Consider the following 23286-nt stretch of genomic DNA (forward strand, 5'->3'; position numbering starts at 1 on the left):
CAAGCAGTAGTAACTTTGGACCCTGAGGGCAGGGCTCTGTTTGCAGACGCACCCCGCAGAGGGGCTGAGGGGCTGCTCAGGGATCTCATGGGCCCAGCCCCGGACCGGAGGTGGGAGGCTGCAAGGCAGAGCATCGGGCGTATTTGGCGTAAGCTGGGTGCTATTCAGGAGCTCTCTCCCCTCCCCCAGCAGGAGTCTGTCCGTTCGGGGGAGGGAGGCGGCCGTAGAGAGACTGCGTAAGGCGGCGGTTGTTGTTGCCGCCTGCTTCCAATGAGCTCATCCCGCTGGCTGCCTGCGGAGGAGCCCAGCTCGGGACGCACCGAGGGCCAGGCAGAGGGGCCCGAGGTGGCAGAGGGGTTGAGGAGGCGGCCCCCGCGGGGAAGGGAGGTAAGTGCCCTCGCCGCCGCTCGAGCGGTGCCCCTCGCCGCGGAGGGTTTGCCGGGGCTGGGTGGGGCTGGAAAGTGTGTGTGAAAGTTTCAGGCTGGGAATGTGCATGGGCAAGTCTGTGCCCCTGGGAGCCCGGCTCCGCCGCTTCCTGCCCCGCCGCGGCTCCGCGCGTGGGGCCCCGGCCTGGGCGTGGGAGGAGGAAACCTGAGGGGGCTCCTGGCGCTTAACAGCAGGGCGCTCTGCTCACAGGTAACTTGCGGGTGGAGGCGCTAAGCTCTGACTCTGCTGAGCGGCAACGCTGGGCACGGGCCTGGGGGCGGGCTGGGGCTGGGGCTGGCGCCTGGGCACGGGTCTGGGGGGGGGGGTCTGGGGCTGGCGCCTGGGCACGGGTCTGGGGGGGGGGGTCTGGGGCTGGCGCCTGGGCACGGGTCTGGGGGGGGGGGTCTGGGGCTGGCGCCTGGGCACGGGCCTGGGGGGGGGTCTGGGGCTGGCGCCTGGGCACGGGCCTGGGGGGGGGTCTGGGGCTGGCGCCTGGGCACGGGCCTGGGGGGGGGTCTGGGGCTGGCGCCTGGGCACGGGCCTGGGGGGGGGGTCTGGGGCTGGCGCCTGGGCACGGGTATGGGGGGGGGTCTGGGGCTGGCGCTGGCGCCTGGGCACGGGTATGGGGGGGGGTCTGGGGCTGGCGCCTGGGCACGGGTCTGGGGGGGGGGTCTGGGGCTGGCGCCTGGGCACGGGTCTGGGGGGGGGGTCTGGGGCTGGCGCCTGGGCACGGGTCTGGGGGGGGGGGTCTGGGGCTGGCGCCTGGGCACGGGTCTGGGGGGGGGGGTCTGGGGCTGGCGCCTGGGCACGGGTCTGGGGGGGGGGTCTGGGGCTGGCGCCTGGGCACGGGTCTGGGGGGGGGTCTGGGGCTGGCGCCTGGGCACGGGTCTGGGGCTGGCGCCTGGGCACGGGTCTGGGGGGGGGGTCGGGGCTGGCGCCTGGGCACGGGTCTGGGGGGGGGGTCGGGGCTGGCGCCTGGGCACGGGTCGGGGGGGGGGGTCGGGGCTGGCGCCTGGGCACGGGTCTGGGGGGGGGGGTCTGGGGCTGGCGCCTGGGCACGGGTCTGGGGGGGGGGGTCTGGGGCTGGCGCCTGGGCACGGGTCTGGGGGGGGGGTCTGGGGCTGGCGCCTGGGCACGGGTCTGGGGGGGGGGGTCTGGGGCTGGCGCCTGGGCACGGGTCTGGGGGGGGGGTCTGGGGCTGGCGCCTGGGCACGGGTCTGGGGGGGGGGGTCTGGGGCTGGCGCCTGGGCACGGGTCTGGGGGGGGGGGTCTGGGGCTGGCGCCTGGGCACGGGTCTGGGGGGGGGGTCTGGGGCTGGCGCCTGGGCACGGGTCGGGGGGGGGGGTCTGGGGCTGGCGCCTGGGCACGGGTCTGGGTGGGGGGGGTCTGGGGCTGGCGCCTGGGCACGGGTCTGGGGGGGGGGGTCTGGGGCTGGCGCCTGGGCACGGGTCTGGGGGGGGGGTCTGGGGCTGGCGCCTGGGCACGGGTCTGGGGGGGGGGGTCTGGGGCTGGCGCCTGGGCACGGGTCTGGGGGGGGGGGTCTGGGGCTGGCGCCTGGGCACGGGTCTGGGGGGGGGGGTCTGGGGCTGGCGCCTGGGCACGGGTCTGGGGGGGGGGGTCTGGGGCTGGCGCCTGGGCACGGGTCTGGGGGGGGGGGTCTGGGGCTGGCGCCTGGGCACGGGTCTGGGGGGGGGGTCTGGGGCTGGCGCCTGGGCACGGGTCTGGGGGGGGGGTCTGGGGCTGGCGCCTGGGCACGGGTCTGGGGGGGGGGGTCTGGGGCTGGCGCCTGGGCACGGGTCTGGGGGGGGGTCTGGGGCTGGCGCCTGGGCACGGGTCTGGGGGGGGGGGTCTGGGGCTGGCGCCTGGGCACGGGTCTGGGGGGGGGGTCTGGGGCTGGCGCCTGGGCACGGGTCTGAGGGGGGGCTGGGGCTGGGGCTGGCGCCTGGGCACGGGTCTGAGGGGGGGCTGGGGCTGGGGCTGGCGCCTGGGCACGGGTCTGGGGGGGGGCTGGGGCTGGCGCCTGGGCACGGGTCTGGGGGGGGGTCTGGGGCTGGGGCTGGCGCCTGGGCACGGGTCTGGGGGGGGGCTGGGGCTGGGGCTGGCGCCTGGGCACGGGTCTGGGGGGGGGCTGGGGCTGGGGCTGGCGCCTGGGCACGGGTCTGGGGGGGGCTGGGGCTGGGGCTGGCGCCTGGGCACGGGTCTGGGGGGGGGGCTGGGCCTGGGGCTGGCGCCTGGGCACGGGTCTGGGGGGGGGTCTGGGGCTGGGGCTGGCGCCTGGGCACGGGTCTGGGGCTGGCGCCTGGGCACGGGGCTGGGACTGGGGCTGGCGCCTGGGCACGGGGCTGGGGCTGGGGCTGGCGCCTGGGCACGGGTCTGGGGGGGGCTGGGGCTGGCGCCTGGGCACGGGTCTGGGGGGGGCTGGGGCTGGGGCTGGCGCCTCGGTACGGGTCTGGGGCTGGGGCTGGCGCCTGGGCACGGTATTGGAAGGAAGAGGGTGGGTGAGGGTAGTGGCTGGCCCCTGCACTTGGGATGGGCCAGGCTGGGCTGGAGTTGGCATGTGGACACTGTATGGGCCTGGCCTCAGACTGGCGGGTGGACATAGTATATGGGGGGCAGACACATGGACAAAGTTTTGCGGCAGAGGATAGGTTGGGGCAGACCTCTGGACGTAGTACTGGTGGGAAGCTGGGCTGGGGCTGGTACCTTTACCCTGTTTGTTTGTTTTTTGGCGGGGGGGTAGGAGGGGAGAGTTGGGGCTGACACCTGGGCAGAATTTGGGGGTTGGGGAGCTGAGCTCTGCCTGGCATTTTGGCATAGGTGGGATATGGGAAAGGGAAAAGGAGGGCCATTGATGGAAATAGCCTTGCCTTTGCTCAGGCATTGTTGGGATGGGGGGCAAAAAAGCAGGTGTTGGTTGTAGCTCGGACTGGCATCTGGTGCAGTGAGGGAACAGTGATGTTAAGAAGCCTTGTCCCTTTCCAAACTGAAAGCTGAAGGCTCCTATTTGTGCAGTTTTTATAGAATCATCGTGTCCATGGATTTTACTCACAAGGACATGGCTTACCCCTATCTTTTAGTTCAGGATTTTTCTGATGTTTCCCGGAGAACAAATAAAATCTACTTTCTGCTTAGCCTGGGAACGACTCTGAAATCAAGAAATCTTGGTCTGATAATGTTTACTCTGTTTTTAATTGATATTTGAGGGAGGGGTAGTTAAAAAACTTACAAAATTGCTTTGCATTTGTTTAATCAAGTATATACAGCAACTGCAGCCACATAGAAAGAATGGGCATATGCCACCATGCCATGTGACATGCTGCTGTCTTTCCCTATTGTTAAAAGATAAACTGAGCTACCCCAAAGGAGGATATGAAGTGTTTTGTGGCAGCATGGGGGAGAAGGCAGGACTTTCAGTTAGTACCATCTCTTAATAAAGAAAAAGGTGAATATCAAAGGTGGCTTTGTTGCCTGAATTTGTGAATCCAGGTCTCATAATCTCATCCTAACTAAAAAGAATAAAAAGATATGTTAGCTGATGAGTTACTGTGCATTTGCGGCTCTCAACATAATCTTCCATGAACTGAAAGGCATGGCATGAAACCAAATAGGAATAGAAATCATATTGGATTTGTTTCTTTAACATGTATTTCACATAATTTTCTGTAACCTCATTGTAATGACTTAACACTTCTGATGTCAGTAACTGGCATAGAAAGAGTGAAATAACTCTCTTTGTGTGGTGGATGGAGGGAAATCTGGGTTTTATGTGAATAAGTGTACTTGGAAATAGAACACAGCTGAAAGGTGTACCCCTGTGGGAAGGGAGCTAGGAAGAAGGGAGTCCGGCTCATCTAGTTTTTGATACTGATTTTGTTCCTGTCATGTGACATCTGCCAAAGTGGCACTTTTGTAATCTACTTTGGAAGTGAATTATCCTGGTTGGCAAAGCAAGTGTGCTACTGCTTTACTACTGGGAAACCTGAGATTTCTTTTTACAGAAGACTTGTATGATTGGTAGGAGTGAAAGAATTTGCAAGCGACAGGAAGGTGCTCATTTATAGTATTTGAGTCCTTTACTCATCCAGACTATTTAAAGAGTCTTAAACTGGGTAATCACGTTGCATGTCAATTGTTTTTAAAGTTCCTACATCAGCCAAAAATTTTGGTGGCTATTGTCTTTAAATATATCCTGATGGCTTTAATTTTAAAAGTATCTGGAAGTAAGGGAAATAAATGTGGTATCTTACATCCTTCAGAATTTCCTCCCAGTGTAGTTTCTGATACATAACTGCCAAAAATGAACCTATTCAGAGATTTCCTAATTGTTGTGATTTGACAATAGGTGATGGGGAAATAGTGTCATTATTAAATTATGTTAGGAAAGCAAGTGAATACATGTGAATAAGCTTTAGGTTATCAGTGTAAACATACAGGTACGGGAATGTATATGTGGTTTCAGAGTAGCAGCTGTGTTAGTCCGTATCTGCAAAAAGAAAAAGAGTACTTGTGGCACCTTAGAGACTAACAAATTTATTTGAGCATAAGCTTTCGTGAGCTGCAGCTCCAATGAATCCGATGAAGTGAGCTGTAGCTCACGAAAGCTTATGCTCAAATAAATGTTAGTCTCTAAGGTGCCACAAGTACTCCTTTTCTTTTTATATGAGGTTTGTTTATCTGAATGCTATAATGTGCGAGCTGTCCAGCTTTCTTGGTTTAGTTAACCAGTGGAATGTCCAAATGATGATAAATTATGTCCACTCTAGAGCCCAAACATATTTGGTTCATGGCCAAGCTTGCTCAGCTTCCCATAACAGCTTGTATAAAGAGACATTTTGTCTCTCCAACCACAGTCTTGTAGTTGGTGCCATGGCAACTTTGTGATCTGATGGTATTATTTTAAAGACATCTGAGCAATCTCCACTGAATGCATCCGATGAAGTGAGCTGTAGCTCACGAAAGCTTATGCTCAAATAAATTTGTTAGTCTCTGAGGTGCCACAAGTACTCCTTTTCTTTTTGCGAATACAGACTAACACGGCTGCTACTCTGAATTGTTTTCTTAACTGAACTGTTCACTTTTTCTTTTATAGAATTTCATATTATCAGGATTAATACTTTCCTTGGCAACAAAATGTTAATCAACAACTCTTCAAACTCGCATCTCTATAAGAATATGATCATGGCCTGTTGTGACTCCTATTAACACTGCTAGAAGTTAAAGTTTATGTCAGTGGTAGTATTCTAAACACCTAATTTTGCTCTAAAGGTTTTCTTTCGGCTAAAAGATGGTATTCAAAGCCTCTGACACTGTTTTTTCTTTTATCTTCTAGAAAATGGGAGGAAAAGTCAGTTCAGATGTTAATTACGAGAGTGTGCCTCACCCCTCCCCAAAAAAACAAAATAGATAATGGATGGATTGGTTGTTTGGGGTGGTGGTGGTTTTTTTTTTTTTTTTGGTATTGCTCTGAGTTCTTTTGCCTTAACATGAAGGTTGGCAAGCTATTTATCCTGCACACTATAGTAATTGGGTATAAAAATACACATATATATCCTTTTACCTAACAAATTATCTAATTTTTTTATATTTAAAGTAGTGTGCAGATACAAGAGGCATTGTCATGCTTCAGATTGTAGGCACTCCAAAGTAGTCATTGGGGCTTACTGTATCTCTAGTTTGTGGATGAAGAAAAGGAATGATGTGAAACAAGGACTGAATCACACCAACAAGTGGATAATTCTCAGAGACCATTTCATTTTTTATTTAACTACTCTTTTTGAAATGGGGGATTTTAAAAACTATCTGGGTACAAAGGGATTGTAAACTCTGATCTCGCCTCATGCCCTCCTAAAGAAGGGAGGTAGATAGAGGCATCAGTTTCCTAATATGCACAATAATCAACACTTTCTATCACACTGGCAACTTTAGGGTGCCTACTCTTTATTTTATTGTTTTTATTGCTCTTTCACGATTGTTTTTTAACGTGTTTGGTGGAGCCTTTTGTCACTGTAAATCAGAGAAATTTTGTAAGGAGACACTCCAACACTTGTACCTGGTTATAATATAATTCATGGTTGTATGGTGCTGAAACATACATCCAAGGATCTCAAAATGCTCTGTCAACATCAATAACTTAAGTCTCGCAGCACCCCTTTTAGATATCCCTAATTTATATTGGATGAAACCAAGGGACATTGGCTAAGTGACTTGCCCAAGGAGTCACAGTCTGTGGCAGAATCTAAAGTAGAACCCAGATTACCTTGAGTCCAATAATTCAGTAAAATACCATCTTTTCCCCTTGATCTCTTCATTTTTGAATTTTATTGCAACAGCTAAACTAACATCCTGCCTTTTGCTTTTCTGTCCAATGGCTTCATAAAGAGACCGGTCCTGAAAAATCTGCTTGTAATGTATTTCCGATTTTTTTACTGATCAGATGATACACATATTGTGGGCTTTTTAACTTGTTTTTAAAAATTCCTTTTCATTGGACTAATACAGTTGCTTGCCACTTTTACATCTTAAACTGGAAAACTTATCCATCTTATCTTAGTGTACATTTATACAACTTGATTTGGTGGTATGCCATCAGCACTTTCTATTTTATTTTAATTTTTTACTACCAGTATAAAATAAAATTATGATATGGTTTATCTAGCTAAATGCTCTACATTTCTACAAGGTAACTTTTTGATTGTTAAACTTTTAAAAGACATGCTTGATGCTTAAAGTATTTTGGAAGTATGACACCAGTGGAGGTAACACTAGCATTGGAAAACTAGGCGATTCCATTAAAGGGACACCCTAAACTAACCTTTAGCAATCAGCTAACTGCTTTATCAGAAACTGGATTTTTGTATTCTCTAAGTAATGTCCTGAACTACTTTATTAAAAATTCCTTTTTTAAAAAAAGTTGTTCTCTGCTTCCCTGCTGGTGTTCATAAGAGGTTTTTATAATTAATTTTTTCCCTCCAGCAAGGGAGAGAGTGACTGTATCCAAAGTGGTGTCAAATATGTAAAATTGGGATTTTATCAAAGGAGTGGAAGAAAGTTAGGCTCCCTGCTCTCATTGAACACCCTTTTAGGCTCCTTAGAAAATCCCTGCCAAAACTGTAAGCTCTTGAGGCCAGGGACTCTCATCATTTTGTGTTTGTACAGTGACTAACATAATGGAATCCTGGTCTGTGACTGGAGTTTCTAAGCCCCATTGCAATACAAACAGTAGGTGAAAATAAGAAAGTAAATGGAAAATAGGGACCTTTTTAAATCTAATTTTCAGTTCTAGTAATCTTTGGTGTTATATAGAACCACAGTGGATACAAAATTACAATAAAGTGTGGATTTGTGGTCTCCCCCCTTTCCCTTCCACTGTTCTGTGTTTCTTTAGAAGCTGGAACTGGTAAATTATGTAACTCTGCTGATTCTGTGTTGCACGTTTCCTAGATTCACTCTGAAGTCAGTGAAGTTACACCCACTTGCAACAGTGGAATTATGTTAGTTCTGAATTGGGCCTTTGGTATATATGTTGCTTTCTGACTGGAGTCCCAAGCATTGTTTCATTTACATCTTTTTTTTGTTTGTTTTCAAGCAGTTCTTCCACAAAGACTGTCAGTGTTAATCTACCAAAGAAAAGTGTACAACATAAAAATGAATAAGTGATATCTACTCGACTATGAGATTTGATTATCATATCAGCAGTACTGCTGTTGAGTCAGTAGAAATTACTTGTATGAGTAGGGGCTACTCATGTGTGATAAGGACCTACTCCTGCAGCCCCTTAAATCATAAGCACCTTGGGACAGTGATAGTGTGTGTCTTTGCGTTTACTCCACACTGAGCACACTAGTATTGCAATAATCAGACCACAAAAGGGTAAAATGAGTAGTTCTGACATCCACTGTGAATTTCTTTAACTTCAAGTTGGGGTGTGTGCGTGCATGTGTGCAGGTTGTTATGGTTTACTTTATTGTGTGTATGGCATTATGATAGATCTCTAAAAGTTACAATTTTGAAATGCGGGAGAGAATGATTTATTTATAAGGAATGTAGCCATTTACTTTAATTCTGCTGCTTTCCATAAAAAGCCATTTTAAACTAATAGTGTGGGGAAAATACATCAGCATTTAAAAATTCTAAGTGAAAGTATAACAAAATCTGAAGACCTTGTAAGGAGGGTCGTCATCACCCCCCCCCCGGCTTAAGTAAATGGATCTACTCTTGGAACTCACTGGTGACTCAGGTTTTGCTTGCACCTCTGACTTCCTTCTGCAAAGTTCATTCATTCACCTTTACATGTCTAATTAAACAAAGTGAATGCCAGTACTAGCTGTACATACTGGTATATAAAACACAGCATTGGGTGGTGATGGAGTAACTTTGCTATTTACTGAATCTCTTACAGGGACATACATGTAATAAATTGCAAAGAAGAAAACAGGGTAGCCAGTAAGATGGGATGTTTGTGTTGTTGTTGTAGGGCTTTTTTTAAATTGACTAAATGTTAGTTTTGGTTAAATTTAGATCTTAAAAGAGAGAAGCTGAAACTTGTTAGTAACATAGGAAACGCCCTGAAAGAAAGTTTGTTTGTTTAGTGTGTGAATGTAAACTTTGCAGTTTTATGGCTCAAGGCAAACTATAGGGAGCCCTGATTACTTTAGCAAAGTTTTGAAACTTCTTGTGTTGTATTGGCTTCTAGTAGTTTTGCTGAAGCATATTTAATGCACTTAATTTAGTTTTAACAAACCATAGGTATTACATACATTAAAAAACTGACAGCTAATAGTTCTGAAATTGACTTAGCACTTCAACTGCAAAAGTCTTTAATTGCTGGAAAATCTGGAGACTGAGAGTTTGGCTCAGAATTACTACAATTTTGCTTCATTTGAAGAATTCTTTACAATGCGAACTAATCTAAAGACTTTGAATTGTGCCCTTAACTATTTCATTCACTTACAATAAGATAAATTTGTTTCTTTCATTGCAAGTTTGTTTTCTTTTTTTGCTTTTAAGAGATGGGCCTGAACCAAAACTGTGAACACCCCTAAACTTCTGAGAAGTTAAGATCTGAGTGATGGTGCTTGAGCCCATCACTAGTTTCTACATATTCAGACTTTTTTAAAAAAAGTTGCTTGGAGAAGTTATTGATAGGTAGAGCTGGCTGAAACTTGGAATTCCCAGTTTGCAGTAAATTTTGAAATTTGGTTTTATTCTGATTTGATCTCAAGCTGGGTTCCCTCAGGTTTTTAGGTTCCTTGCTGCGCAGCTGGAACCCAGAACACCTGGGGACCCTGTCCCTGGGCAATCTGCATTTCAGGGTTACCCCAGTCCCCAGCAGTCTGTCAGGTGAGATGGCAGGATACCAGGCTGGGTTCTGTCGGAGACCTGCCTGTGGTTCATTGGAAGTTCGTTGAATCCACTCTCGCTATATCTGTGACCGTTTCTGGTTTGAGAAATCAGTGTTTTCCAATGAAACCCTGGTTTATCAGAAAATTCCCAGCCAGTGCTAGTGATGAGACCAATGTGTTCTGACTATTTTAAATTAAAGTGGAAAAAGGATGATTGGAAGCAGTTTGACATTTTTTGTGAAGTCACTCCATATACACAGGGCATTCTAAATGTGAAATTTGAAGAGGTGCTTCTTTTTTTGTGGTTTGCACCAGAAATATCTTTGTGATGAATCTCTATTCTTATTAATATACTTGGAGCACCATTTCACACTTGGACTAAACTCACTTTGAAGTCAGAGTGAGAGTTTTTTCTTAATAAGAACAGGGTTCCTGGACTCTTCTAAAATGTTGGCCAGCAATTAACATAAAATAAATATGAAAAAGTAAGGGTCGGGTGAGGGGAGAAACCCCACAACAGTTCAGACTGTTGATAATTTCTAATCAGCTTTTATTGCCATAAAATAACAAATTAAATTCTCAGTAATTTTCTACTTCCTGTTCTATAAAATCCTTGCAAACATGAAAGAATTAGCTTTAAAAGTTGTGTGTAAGGGGCTGTCATAAATATAAAGGGAAGGGTAACCATCTTTCTGTACACAGTGCTATAAAATCCCTCCTGGCCAGAGGCAAAGTCCTTTTACCTGTAAAGGGTTAAGAAGCTCAGGTAACCTGGCTGGCACCTGACCCAAAATGACCGATTTGGGGACAAGATACTTTCAAATCTGAGAGGGGGGAAAAGGCTTTTGTTTGTCTGTGTGATACCTTTGCTGGGAACAGATCAAGGATGCAAGCACTCCAACTCCTGTAAAGTTAGTAAGTAATCTAGCTAGAAAATGCATTAGGTTTTCTTTGTTTTGGCTTGTGAAATTCGCTGTGCTGGAGGAAATGCGTATTCCTGTTTTTGTGTCTTTTTGTAACTTAAGGTTTTGACTAGAGGTATTCTCTATGTTTTGAATCTGACTGCCTGTAAGATTATCTTACAGAGTTGTTCTGTTATGTTTTTTTTGTTCTTCTAATAAAGTTCTGTTTTTAAGAATCTGATTGGGTTTTTTGGGTCTTAAAAATCCAAGACTGGTCTGTGCTCATCTTGTTTATTCTCACACCTCCCCAGGAAAGGGGGTGTAAAGGCTTGGGGGGATATTTTGGGGAAATAAGAATCCAAGTGGTCCTTTCCCTGATTGTTTATTAAATCACTTGGTGGTGGCAGTGTTTTACCTAATCCAAGGGCAAAGACTTTGTGCCTTGGAGAAGTTTTAACCTAAGCTGGTAGAAATAAGCTATTTGTGCACAAAGCTATGGCCATTAACTATATTGTGAACCACTTGCTGAGACGGAAAGACTTCAGGGCACAGATTCCGTGTTGCGCCTCCAAGAGGCACAGCACAACAGGAAGGGGTGCAAAGGTGGCTTTAAAGTAAACCACCTTTTTGTGCCAATTTCTTTCTGGGCTGTTGCAGGAGCTCAGAATCTTCACAACAGCTTGCACCATGGAAATGCGCCAATACACTCCTTCTGCTAGGCTTTGCAAAGGTTGGGGGGTAATGTAGAGCTTATGGTGGTCCTGAGCTGTGCCTACACTGGGGAAATTCTTCTCTGATCCCTTGCAGTGCCTTTTCAGCTCCGTCTACTGCTGGAGTGGCACATAGGGATTGAAACAGGGGCAAGAGGCTTCTTGGGGGAGACTTTGTTTTATTAATTAGGTGCTCTGCTCTGGTCCTTCTCAGCAGTTTCATTTTCCATAACAGCTTCTGGCAGGTAGGTATATGATAAATCTAAAGGCTGCATCCTTCTGTCTGGCAGAAATTAGAAGAAACTCTTTCTTCATCCTCCTGTTGGTGGAAGTGGGAAGAGGGGATGCTTGCTCATACTTTGCCCACTATTGCAGCTTTTTTTGGGGGGAGGAGGGAGGAATCCATCCTGCCCCTGCCCCTACTTCATTTAATAGCTTTACCCAGGAGCAGAATTAAATTGATGTGATTTGTGCCAGTTTCTCTGTTGCCCGTGTACAGTTCTATCTGAGTCGATAGGTGAGTACTTGAGGATGGTTAGTTCCTCCTGCTGCTTGTGCCATCGTCCCCACATTTCTATTTTTAGCACACTAGATCAATCAGAGCAGTCTTGAGCTGGTCATCCAGGTCTAATGTAGACATACCCTCAGACTCCTAAGGGCTGAAATGCTTTAGGTCATGTCTATACTACGCTGTTTATGTTGGCATGGCCCCCTAGTGTAGATGTTGTGTATACTGACAGAAGGAGTTCTTCTGCTGACATGGTTATACCACCTCCCTAAATGTCATTAGCTAAGCTGACAAGCACTCTTCAGAGGGTTCTACCTGCAAAACTATGTCACCTAAGGGGTCTGAATTTTTTACACTCCTTCTTGACATAGTTATGCCAGCACAACTTTGTAATGTAGACCATTCCCTAGTCTAATCCAAGTTATTCTACTCAATGTACTCAAATGTAATGGCCTGTGATATACAGGAGGTCAGACTACCATCAGGGGTGCCCAGCCTATGCTCGCGGGCTGTACACAGCCCACCAGAATATTTCATAAAGCCCCGCAGCCTGCTTCGTTACAGTATACTAAAGGCCATTTCATCAGCGTTTTGACGCCATGTTTATACCATTTAGTTTACGCAAGTGTATAAATAGGTTGTTTCTATGTACAGTATCATCTGTCTAAATACATACAAAACAAATTGAACTTAAAATGTAAATCAGTACAGGTGACTTTAAATCTTTTTAAAATATGTGGAATCAGTTTGGCCCACACAAGATTGTGCTTAGGCTATATGTCCTTTCTGTGTAATAAAGTTGGGTAATACTGATTTTTATCCAGTGATCCCTTCTGGCTTAAGCTCTATAAAATCTGCCTTGCAGACATTGATTTCAAGGGGTTAATTATCCATCATACGCTGAAAGTTGGTGGACAAATCTAAAACTTAGATAAAAAGTGGGCATGCCAGATATTCCATTTTCTGGTATGTGCATGTTAGTTTTTTTCCTCAAGCCGTTTCTGGACATTACACTTATATTTGAAATTGGGGACATGAATATGTTGTTCATGTCCTGCAAGAGAGGAAAAATAATTGAAGCACATGTATAGCTTTACTAATGTGAATAATTTCACTGACTTCACTTGCTCACTTATGTGAGTAGTGTTCCGTAGTTAAAAGTTGTAGGATCAGAGGTTGGATTTTAAGATCTTTGCGGCTTATACTGTCTCTAAGTATTTGTACAGTGCTTAGCATAGTATAATATGGCTGCTGTATGCTACCTCAATATAAATTAGTTTACACAAATAATTGCAGTGAAGAGAGCTAGAAGGCAAATGGACTAGGAAGAACAGTGTATTGGAACTTTCCTTCTTAGGTTACACTATTGAGGTGGATATTTAAGTCTCTCACAAAATATAGTATAGTTGGATGGTAAATGCTTACTCTTGACAAGGACAGGAAAACAGACAATTGTCTTTAGTGTGCTACATTTAAATTTTACTGGCTGAATATTAAAAAAAAATCAGACTATTTTGCCCCTTCCCACCTCTTCCCTATTGTAAAAGGTACTTAATAAAATATAATTAGAACAATAAACCTTTCTCAGATTGAAGAGCCCATTATATTTAATCAAATATTTAATTGTTGTCCATGTAGATACTTCTTCTCTGAACCCTCTCCAGTTTATCAATATCCTTCTTGAATTGTGGGCACCAGAGCTGGACACAGTATTCCAGCAGCAGTCGTACCAGTGTTAAATACAGAGGTAAAATAACCTCTCTACTCCTATTTAAGATTCCTCTGTTTATGCATCCAAGGATTGCATACGGTCTTCTGGCCACAGCATTACACTACGAGCTCATGTAAAGCTGATTATCCACTGTGACCCCCAAATCTTTTTCAGTCATGGCTTTCCATGCTAGAGTCCTGATTGTTTTGGTCAAATTGTCATCTCAGAATGGGCAGAAGCCTGCCTTTTATATAATGATGGTATTAGTTTTGCCAGTGTAAGCTTCCATTAAGAGGAATAAAAGTCTTTGCAGTTTAAAAGAGAAATTGTCAACAGCCTAATTTTCAAATGTGTACCTTAATCAGGTGTCCAGACTCCATATTTTGACACCTAGATGCGTAAATTCTATTTTATATCTCATAGATCTTGAAAACATTTTAGAAAATAAATTAAGTAATTTTATCCAGAGAGATAAGACTGCAGGCAAATAAGTGTTTTGTGGTGATAACTCTTCATTTAGGGTAAATAACTTTGTCTGGGCTGTTTAACACAGGGGTTCTCAACCTTTTTCCTTTCTGAGGCCCCCCCCAACGTGCTATAAAAACTCCAGGGCCCAGCCAGGGGGGCGTGGAGGGGGACTCAGGGCTTCTGCCCCATGGGTCACCAGGGCTCGGGGCTTCTGCTCTGCGTACAGTTACTGTGTTTCAGGTTCCCCAAAAGAGGACACTGCCAGAGGGGGAAGGGGAGCCAGGAGAGGAGGAATTGGAGGGGGGGTTCCTGTAACCCATCCAGCACCCCTCCTCCCCTAACCCCTGCACTCCCTCATGGCTCTAGCCCCCTGCACTCCCTCCACCCACCCTCCAGGCACTCGGTGCAGCCTGTCTCTTACCTCCAGCAGCTGCACGTAGCTCCTCCCTGGGAAACAGCTGCACAGCCTGTCCTCCTTTTGTCCTTCCCACTGGGCCTGCAGCATGGGGATCAGCTCTCCCACTGCGAAGCACCGCCCCAGTCAGAGCCACTTCTAGCATGATAAAAAAAGAGCAAATGAACACGTGTTCCTGCAATATCAAAGCAAACTGTATACTTACCAGAGGTTCCTTCCCCTGCATCAGGCTCGCCTGTGCTGGTCTGGAGGGACTGGCTCGACTGCTCTGGAGTCAAAATAGATCCTGGCTTGCTGTTCCTCATACTCCTCTCCACCTCTTCCTTGTCCAACAGCACCTCCTTACAGTTCACTCTGGGGGCCTGTGACTCCAGCTCCCCGAAAGTATCCACAGAGTCTTGCGGTGGTGGTAGTGTCTCTGCCAAAGATGGCATGCAGCTCTTAGTAAAAGAGCAACTGTTAGCCTCCCTTGCCTTCTGGTATGCCTGCCAGAGGTTCTTGGCTTTCACACAGCACTGCTGTGGATCCCTCTTGTAGCCCCTCTCCCCCATGCCCCGAACAATCTGCTCATAGATATTTATGTTCCTGTTGCTCTCTCAAAGCTGTGCCTGCACAGCCTCTTCTCTTCACAGACTCGGGAGATCCACAACGTCCTGTGTACTCAGGCAGGAGTGTGTCTGCAGTATGGTCAGCTGGGCAGTTTCAAGGTGAGCTCTCCAAGGTCAGCAAACAGGAAATAGAATTTCAAAAATGCATGGGGCTTTAAAAGGGGAGGGTCATGTACCTGTGTACCTGGCCGCCAGGCAGCGGAGTACAGAGCTTTCATGGTGGGGCATTATGGGACACCTCCTGGAGGCCACTAAAGTCGACATATGTTGATGCAGTGTCAGCATTACTTAAGTGCTACACCTCTTGTGGAGGTGGAGTTATTAATTCGGTGCAGTGGGCGAGTTACAACATTTTAATGTGGATGCTGAGAGCAGGGGTTCTCAAACTGAGTGTCGGGACCTGTTAGGGGGTCACAAGGTTTTTACATGGGGGGTCGTGAGCTGTCAGCCTCTACCCCAAACCCTGCTTTGCCTCCAGCATTTATAATGGTGTTAAATATATAAAAAGTGTTTTTAATTTATAAGGGGGGGTCACACTCAGAGGCTTGCTATGTGAAAGGGGTCACCAGTACAAAAGTTTGAGAACCACTGGCTTAGAGAGTTAGGTCGACGGAAGCTGCCTTGCACCGACTTAACTCCGTAGTGTAGACCAGGCCTAATCTCAAATGAGATTTCTCTCCTCCTCTGTATGTGAGTAATAGTGTTCCCTCAGAACATCCCTCAGGTTCTACTCCCATCTTTATCGTTCAGAAGCATATAGGGGGAATCTGAGCAATTCTAGATCTCAGAAGGCTCAACCAATGGATAAAGGAAATGAAGTCCCAATGGAGACCCTAACCTCTACAGTGTCAACTCTGTCCCAGGTGGATTTTCCGACTTCAGTGGATCTACTGGATGCATATCTACACATCCCTATCAGACCTAGTCAACACAGGTATTTAAGGTTTGCCTATGACAGGAAGCATTATCAGTATTGGAAGCTCCCATTTGGCTTGTCCGTGGTTTGCCTGGGTCTTCACAAGGATGTTGATGATAATTATAATTGGACTCAGATCACAGGGGATCCACCTATATTCCTTCCTGGATGACATCTTAGTCAGAGCTCCATCCTCTGTAATGGTTAACAGAGCTACAGTCCTTTTCCTTGAATCTCCTGCAGGTGCATGGTTTATCATCATAGTCAATAAAAGCTCCTCAATTCTGTTCACTCAAACAGCTCATTGGGAGTGGCCATAGACACCTCGGTAGCAGGGACATACCCATCTCTAGAGAGATTCCAGAAGATTCAAGACCTTCTTGCATTGTTTTGAAACTGCAAGATTGCTCATTATTGCATTGAGCCTTCAACGGCTAGGTCTGCAAGTATCATGCACAGGGATCACTCCATAGCTGCAGTCACACATCAGGTACCTTCAGGGCTTCATCTTAAAGGCATGGGACCACTCCTTGGAACATATGAAAGATCAAGTGAGAGTTCTGGCACAAGTGATCAGCCCAGTGTAATGTCCACAAGGGCATGCCCATGTGCCTTCCGGATCCCCTGATTCTCACCAATGTCAGCCTGTCAGGCTGGGGAGCACACTTCGGGTCCCAAACAGTTCAAGGAATCTGGAATCATAGAATATCAGGGTTGGAAGGGACCTCAGGAGGTCATCTAGTCCAACCCCCTGCTCAAAGCAGGACCATTCCCCAACTAAATCATCCCAGCCAGGGCTTTGTCAAGCCTGACCTTAAAAATATCTAAGGAAGGAGATTCCACCACCTCCCTAGGTAACGCATTCCAGTGTTTCACCACCCTCCTAGTGAAAAAGTTTTTCCTAATATCCAACCTAAACCTCCCCCACTGCAACTTGAGACCATTACTCCTTTTTCTGTCATCTGCTACCACTGAGAACAGTCTAGATCCATCCTCTTTGGAACCCCCTTTCAGGTAGTTGAAATCAGCTATCAAATCCCCCCTCATTCTTCTCTTCCGCAGACTAAACAATCCCAGTTCCCTCAGCCTCTCCTCATAAGTCATGTGTTCCAGTCCCCTAATCATTTTTGTTGCCCTCCGCTGGACATTTTCCAATTTTTCCACATACTTCTTGTAGTGTGGGGCCCAAAACTGGACACAGTACTCCAGATGTGGCCTCACCAATGTCGAATAGAGGGGAACGATCACGTCCCTCGATCTGCTGGCAATGCCCCTACTTATACATCCCCAAATGCCATTGGCCATCCCAAAATGCCATTGGCCTTCTTGGCAACAAGGGCACACTGTTGACTCATATCCAGCTTCTTGTCCACTGTAATCCCTAGGCCCTTTTCTGCAGAACTGCTGCCTAGCCATTCGGTCCCTAGTCTGTGACGGTGCATGGGGTTCTTCCGTCCTAAGGTGCAGGACTCTGCACTTGTCCTTGTTGAACCTCATCAGATTTCTTTTGTCCCAATCCTCTAATTTGTCTAGGTCCCTCTGTATCCTATCCCTACCCTCCAGTTTATCTACCTCTCCTCCCAGTTTAGTGTCATCTGCAGACTTGCTGAGGGTGCAATCCACACCATCCTCCAGATCATTTATGAAGATATTGAACAAAACAGGCCCGAGGACCGACCCTTGGGGCACTCCACTTGATACCGGCTGCCAACTAGACATGGAGCCATTGATCACTACCCGTTGAGCCCAACAATCTAGCCAACTTTCTATCCACCTTATAGTCCATTCATCCAGCCCATACTTCTTTAACTTGCTGGCAAGAATACTGTGGGAGACCATGTCAAAAGCTTTGCTAAAGTCAAGGAACAACACGTCCACTGCTTTCCCCTCATCCACAGAGCCAGTTATCTCGTCATAGAAGGCAATTAGATTAGTCAGGCATGACTTGCCCTTGGTGAATCCATGCTGACTGTTCCTGATTACTTTCCTCTCCTCTAAGTGCTTCAGAATGGATTCCTTGAGGACCTGCTCCATGATTTTTCCAGGGCCTGAGGTGAGGCTGACTGGCCTGTAGTTCCCAGGATCCTCCTTCTTCCCTTTTTTAAAGATGGGCACTACATTAGCCTTTTTCCAGTCATCCAAGACTTCCCCAGATCGCCATGAGTTTTCAAAGATAATGGCCAATGGCTCTGCAATCACAGCCGCCAACTCCTTTAGCACTCTCAGATGCAGCGCATCCAGTCCCATGGACTTGTGCTCGTCCAGCTTTTCTAAATAGTCCCGAACCATGTCTTTCTCCACAGAGGGCTGGTCCCCTCCTCCCCATGTTGTGCTGCCCAGTGAAGTAGTCTGGGAGCTGACCTTGTTCGTGAAGACAGAGGCATAAAAAGCATTGAGTACATTAGCTTTTTCCACATCCTCTGTCACTAGGTTGCCTCCCTCATTCAGTAAGGGGCCCACACTTTCCTTGACTTTCTTCTTGTTGCTAACATACTTGAAGAAGCCCTTCTTGTTACTCTTAACATCTCTTGCTAGCTGCAACTCCAAGTGTGATTTGGCCTTCCTGATTTCACTCCTGCATCCCCAAGCAAAATTTTTATACTCTTCCCTGGTCATTTGTCCAATCTTCCACTTCTTGTAAGCTTCTTTTTTGTGTTCAAGATCAGCAAGGATTTCACTGTTAAGCCATGGTCGCCTGCCATATTTACTATTCTTTCTACACATCGGGATGGTTTTTCCCTGTAACCTCAATAAGGATTCTTTAAAATACAGCCAGCTCTCCTGGATTCCTTTCCCCCTCATGTTGTTCTTCCAGGGGATCCTGCCCATCAGTTCCCTGAGGGAGTCAAAGTCTGCTGAATCTGGAAGAAAGGACTCACAGCATAAACCCCATAGAATTAAGAGTGGTCAAGCTGGTGCTATGAAGGTTCTAGTTCAGCCTAAAAGCGAACCATGTCCTGATTCAGTAAGACAACACGACCGTGGTCGCATATGGGAAAACAAGAAGCCCAGTGCTATATGCTGAAGCTGTAAAAATCATGCAGTGGATGGAGCATTCTCTCCTTTCTCTTAGGGCAGTTCACGTAAAGGGAGACCTGAACTAGAAAGCAGACTGGCTTAGTAAGTGGAAAGGAGAACTGCTCCTAATGGTGCCTGAATCAGGAAATCTGCAAGTTAATATTTCAGTTTTTCAGCTTGCCTTCAAAAGACCTATTCACAAATCACATGAATACGAAGAGACCAAAGTACTTTACTAGGGAAGTGGACCCCAGAGCCGGGGTACAGATACCCTATTACACAGATGGCCGCAGAGTCTCCTCTGTTCGTCTTCACCATTCCCATTATTAGGGAAAGTGGTCCAGAAAATAAAACATGAAGAGGTGATGGTAATGGTAAAACCACATTGATAAGAAGATCCTGGTTTTCAGACCTGATAGAGATGAATTTGGGGCCACCACTGTATCCCAAAGACACAGGCTATCCTCCACAAGGGCCTCTACTTCATTTGGTCCCAAACTGGTTGCATCTAACAGGCTGGATATTGAAAGGGAAGCAGTAGTAACACTGGGTCTGTCCTCCAAAGTCATCAGAATAAGTCTGTCATCGAGAAGAGTATCAACCTTGAGAGCATACTCCTCTCTCTAGACCAAGTTTCGCAGCTGGTGGCAGGAACATAAAGCAAATATTAGAAGTCGAGCAATTCCAGCTATCCTGGATTTTCTCCAATAAGGTTTTGACAGAGGTCTCCAACCCAACACTATTGCACGTCATGTGTCAGCCCTTAGTAATGTGGTGTTTGTAAGATCCACGGGTTCTCTGGCAGAGAACCCTGAAGTAGCCAGATTCCTCAGAGCAATCCAGTTGGCCAAGTTGGTGATTAGACCTGTGTTTCCTAAATGGACTATACTGAGAGGCCTAACATCCCTTCGAACCACTTACATCAATGTTTTATTTAGCCAGCAAAAATTGTTTTCTGATTGCATCTGCCAGGCGAGAGTCAGAGTGGGTGGTGCTCTCTAAGGAGGAACCTTACTGCGTGTTTCATGAGGATAGGGTGGTGCTAAGAACTTGGGAATTGTTTATGCTGACGATGAAATCTCCTTGGAGAGATGGAACACCTTTAGAAGTCAGAAGGGCTCTGAAAAATTATTTCAAGTGTATTCTTCCATATGAAATGCTAAGGACTCAGAGCTTGCACATTTTCTATTGCTAGGTGAATTAGACTATGTATTGTGGAAGTGTACAAACCATTGAAAATTGTAGTTCCAGAAGGGGTCAGGGAATGCTCCACATGATCCCTGGAGACCTTGTGGGCAGAAAGAACTAATGCATCCACAGCAGAAATTAGAGAGGTAGCCACCTGGTCAAATGCTATCATCTTTATCAAATATTACAAGGTGGACTTCCTGTCCTCTGCAGAGGCATCCTTTGGTGGCAGTAAGGCACTGTAGATGATGGCCTGGAAATGATTTTGCCATGTGAGCAGATATTTTAGAAGGGGAGGGATACCTTTTTCCTTGTGAACATTTCCATAAACCTTCCCATGTCTGTTCACTGCTTGCTATTCCCAGATGACAACAATTGTGGGAGATGCTGGGCCGCAGAATGGAAAATTTTTTTACTGATCATTTCCTTTCTGCTAGTAGCATTTCCCACAATTCAACCCACTCTAGATGGCTCATGAGTCAAAGATCAGATATTAAGTGGAATCATTGCCATGTGACAGTTTCCTTTAGTCTAATGTACATAGGTATTTCATTATCTCTGGGATATTTATTAATGATATGCAAGTTTTACATCTTGGGAACAATTTATTTGGAAGCAAGCCGAGGCTGAGGGGATGTGGCCAGACCATGCAGCTCCAAAACTGTGATAGCCTCCATGAGCTGTAGAGAACAGTCCAGATGTCAAGACTTGTGGGAGATGCTTCTAATGGAAAGGAAATTATCAATAAGAAATTTTCTGTTCCTTCTCTTGTCCCCTCATTTCCCAGTCTGACCAGCTGTTAAACTCCTTTGTGTGTCCTACAGCAGGTCGTTCTCACTCCTGTTCTACTTCCTGTGAAGATCCAGAAGCCTCTGGCTCACCATTAGTGATCCCCTCAGAGGATGCCTTCCCTCCCTTTGTATTTTAGGATGTTGGAAAGCAATAAGACTGTTTTTGAGTTCCTCAGAGAAAGTTTCTCCCTTTACTTTTCTGCATCATTGCACAACAGAAATACAACTTGTATCTCACTTTTTTTCCTTTCCATTCCATTTCATTCGTACATTTCACCATTTGCGGCCTGCTCCTTCTTCTCAACAAGAAAATGGCAAGTGCGTGTACCCACGCGCGCGCGCACGCACATGCACACACACCGTTGTAACTTCTATATGGCAGACTGACACGGTTTCCAGATCTGGAAAGAGGAGAAGCAGAACAGTACTGGTGATGGTTTTAACATGATTTTAGGTTAGAGTAGGCTGATGTGAACTTGCTGAAGATCCCAGACTGGAAAAGAGAACAGCTCCATCCATCTATGCCATGGAATTTTTTTTGTCAACTGATGAGCAGATTAATGACTGGAGTGGACTAATGAGCTACAGGGATGAGAGGGGGAGTTAGCCTTTCCGGAAACCGGTCTGACTGGAGTAACTGTTGAATGAAAATTCCCCTGCATCATTCCATAAGAGAGGTCCAAAATTTCAACATATAGAAATGAGCTAGTGGCTTCATGCAAAAGCAGAAAATCACCATAAGTGGCTTGCAACCCCTCATCCCCACTCTGCAGTGTGAAATCAGGGTCCATAGTTGGGGCACTGCTAAGAGATCTGTCTAATAATAGTATAGGCATGTTCTTGGAATATTATTAGACTGGTGGTTATATTACTTGATCTTCCAGTTAGCGCATCCTAATTCCTCTGATTTTTCTCCTGGCACTGAAGTTCCATTCAATGGATTTCATGATCAGCCATCTTATTTGAAATGTCCTCATGCAGCTTGGTATTTCAATTCTTGCTCCCTAAACTGTGGATCCTGGAAGCATCACACCAAAGATCCACCAGTACCTTGATGCTGCCTCTGGTCAGCTTTCGGCACATTGAGATTATATCTTGTTGATGGCTATCCTAAAAAAAACAGAGGTGTGTACTTGCTGTTGTTTAATGCTGCGTGCAAAAGGAGGGGGAAAATTCTGAGCAGGCCTATCTGCAGTGGTAGGGGACTTCCAGTTAGGAAACAAAATAGGTAGATGGCAAGAAAAGAGCATGGGGTCCTTGTGTTTTGTATGACTAGCAGCCTTTTTTTCTGGATGCAGGGTAGCACTACAAGTCTGCCCTATATCCCAGTCACATGAACCAACTTGTAGTACTATATACTGCTACCACCGCTACACACAAGTGATGGGTTTTTGTGTGTTGATAGGGGTTGAGCAGAGGATGGGACTGAAAGTTCCTGAGAAATTGTGGACATTGATGACCGGGAGATATTTATCATGCTCATGGTGGCAATCCTTGTGGACACACGCCAAAGTGGGTAGTCAACAATAGGATAAAATAACAGCAGAGTAGAAAACTGGGTTACTGGTAGATAAAAGAAATATATAAAATCTGGGAAACCAAATCTAAAACCAGGCTGGTGTGAAAAGTGCTGTTGCAGTGCTTTCTTCTAGTTAACATGAGAGTGAGAGGCAGGTTTTTCTCAGGATTCCTCATCTGTTCCCTCTTTCATTGTAGTTTAATACTGCATCAGGGTCTAATTCTCCTTTCAGTAGCTGTAGTGGTATATTGGAAGCCTCTGTCTTTCTAATTCTGAAGTCAGCAATCTGCTATTGAATTGAGGAATAGCTTTCATGTGTCAGTGAAGTGCTGGGAAGGTGGCATAGCTCATAGGCAAGGTTAATGGTTAGGTTGTTGAGTGAACAAAAACACAGAATTCCAGCATGGGATGTAATTTTAGTGTCTGTGTAAGTATCAGTCTTAGTATCTGATTTTGAGAAACATCTGCAAAATGTAAATATTTGACTGTATGAATGTGTTTAAGAAAAAATGACCACCTATGAAACTACAAATAGTTATTAATACCTATTTTACAACAGTGGGTTTGTTTTGGTTTTGGCAGAATGCAGCCTGTCATGCAGTTATAGAAGTGCATGAGATGTTTCTGACTTTTAGTGCATGGAGCTTTTTTTCTGCATGTCTATAGCAGTTTTTGTTCATTGAATGAGGAATAAAGGGTGCAGCTCATCAGATGATGTGGTGCCTTTTTTCAAATGAATAACTTTTTGTGAGTTACCCATTTGTT

General features: G+C 46.5%; 1 protein-coding gene across 6 annotated transcripts in view; it reads left to right on the plus strand.

The window, feature by feature from the left end:
* The first annotated feature begins 204 nt into the window (after window positions 1–204).
* The window catches only part of TANC1 (tetratricopeptide repeat, ankyrin repeat and coiled-coil containing 1), a 217418-nt gene continuing 194336 nt past the window's right edge, over window positions 205–23286 (plus strand). For all 6 annotated transcript variants that reach the window (XM_077829708.1, XM_077829710.1, XM_077829712.1 and 3 more), the window contains exon 1: window positions 205–387. The gene's annotated coding sequence lies outside the window, so the exon portion shown is untranslated. The remainder of the gene's footprint in view (window positions 388–23286) is intronic.

Source organism: Eretmochelys imbricata, chromosome 11 (genome assembly GCF_965152235.1).
Source record: "Eretmochelys imbricata isolate rEreImb1 chromosome 11, rEreImb1.hap1, whole genome shotgun sequence".
Classification (NCBI taxonomy): Eukaryota; Metazoa; Chordata; order Testudines; family Cheloniidae; genus Eretmochelys; species Eretmochelys imbricata.